The sequence below is a fragment of the Arachis ipaensis genome, chromosome B09 (genome assembly GCF_000816755.2).
Source record: "Arachis ipaensis cultivar K30076 chromosome B09, Araip1.1, whole genome shotgun sequence".
Classification (NCBI taxonomy): Eukaryota; Viridiplantae; Streptophyta; class Magnoliopsida; order Fabales; family Fabaceae; genus Arachis; species Arachis ipaensis.
In genome coordinates this window covers 143,117,291-143,119,308 of record NC_029793.2, presented here as the reverse complement: position 1 = coordinate 143,119,308, position 2,018 = coordinate 143,117,291, and positions in this window count along the sequence as shown.

Sequence of the window (2,018 nt, the reverse complement as noted above, 5' to 3'; positions counted from 1 at the left end):
ATTTCTCAACATTATCCCTTTTTCTCTTAAAGGAAGACGCAGCCTGAGCAACAGATTGAGCAATATCACCTCCCCCCTCATTCACTGCCAGAGAGGCATCGGTGAGTCTTTCTTTTTTCTTTTTTAGAAAAGTCTGAAGACGCCCTGGATCAAGAAGAGGCACCCGTCCACCTACACAGAAGACAAAAGGTCAGAATAAATAAAGCAAGTGAGAAACAAACACAAAACAGTCAAGAAATACCTAAATATGCTTTCAAACCATCCATATCACCAGAGTCATAATAGCGAAGAAGGTCAGGAATAGACAAACACTCCCCCCCAGCAAAACTCTCAACCAAAAAGTCAAGTAACTGCTCCTCCTCCTCACTCCGTTCAACAGCTTCAAGAATCTGACAAGGTTCCGAACACCAGTACAAGGAAAATCTCTCTACCAACTCGTCATCTAGGTAGAAAGGGCATTCAGATTCCACCGACCTCACCTTTACAAACAAAGATTTAAAGTTTTTAAAGGAAGACTTATAAAGAAGAAAGAGAGACCGACCAGGGTAACTGCTCAGACATACCCATAACCCCTTTCGAACCCCTTTCGCCTGAAACAACGAAAAGAAGACAGCAAGAGAACAAGGGGCAGAAAGAAAGCTCATTAAACACTGGAAAGCACGCAAAAACGCCCAAGAGTTAGGATGTAATTGTGAAGGCGCACAGTTCAACTGGGTTAACACATCACATTCAAATGCAGAAAACGGGAACCTAACGTGAAGCTCAATAAGACAAGGAGTATAAAAGTAGAAATACTGCCAATCCCCCCTCCTCTCGCAAACCCTATCTTCACTAGAACAGGGAAGGAACTCAACCGCAATACCAGACCCCTCCCTCACGACATGCAAGCTACGAAGCTCACCAATGGAGTCGGCACTAACAAAAGAAGAGGAGTGGGTCCTCACATCATCATGAACCCAGTAATAAGGGTTGGATTCATCCTCCTCCACAACTTTATCTTTTTCTTTATCCCTCGCCATCCCAGAAGAAAGAACAGAGAAAAGAAAACGAACTACAGAGGAAAAAACGAACCTTTAGAAGTCATGGCAAAGGTCAGAAAGAATTTGAAACAGCAACGAAATCCCCAAAGAAAAATTATTGCAAGCCCACTAACTTAGTGGGTAAATACTTCACAACCGTTAAACAAGCGTGGATAACCCAAACGGCAAATAAAGGCATTAAAAGCGGGCACGTTTTGCAAGAAAAGCAATAGCAACGCCTTCCAAGACCATTTAACACCATTGAAGACCAATTTTGGAGCGGCCCAAGACCAGAAGACACAACGAAAACAATAAGCTCGTCTATCATTTACGTACAATGCCAGCCGAGCTTGGGGGCTATGACGTGTATCCCGCTAAGCTCGGGATTAGCATCAGCAACAACAATCCGACCATGAATCTCGGAAACAACCAAACCAAAACTGAAATAAACACGCACGTGAGTTATACACTACCCCATAGACGTTACTTGCGAAAACAGAACTCATCATCCAAGCCACCAATATCGGAACAAGTCAGGCTCCACTTGACGCCCCAGTCATCTATAAAATGAGGGAGAAAACAACCTAAGAAGGACAGGTGATAGAATTCACTCTAACTCATACTCTTTACTCCTCTTAACTCATACACTTACTTGAGCGTCAGAGTGCTTTTTGCAGGTGCTCCCGCTGCCGTGTTTCACCACACTGAGGTTACCTTTGGAGACCACCTCCCTGACGACGTACAGCTCCTGGAACTAAGCAAATCTCGTTGGGGACCTATACCTCGGCTGGTTCGGACGGAACAGCTGATATACGTAAATACGAACTAGCCTTGGCTTATTAACGTTTTTTGCCCAAGAGTATAACTCGAATGAATTAATTTAGAATGTTCTATATTTTTTATTTTAGTGTTTGAATTTTTACTAAAATTATGTGAGATGGATAAAAAACTTGTTAGATAAATAAAAATTCAAATTAAACAATGCAACCACAATTCTCG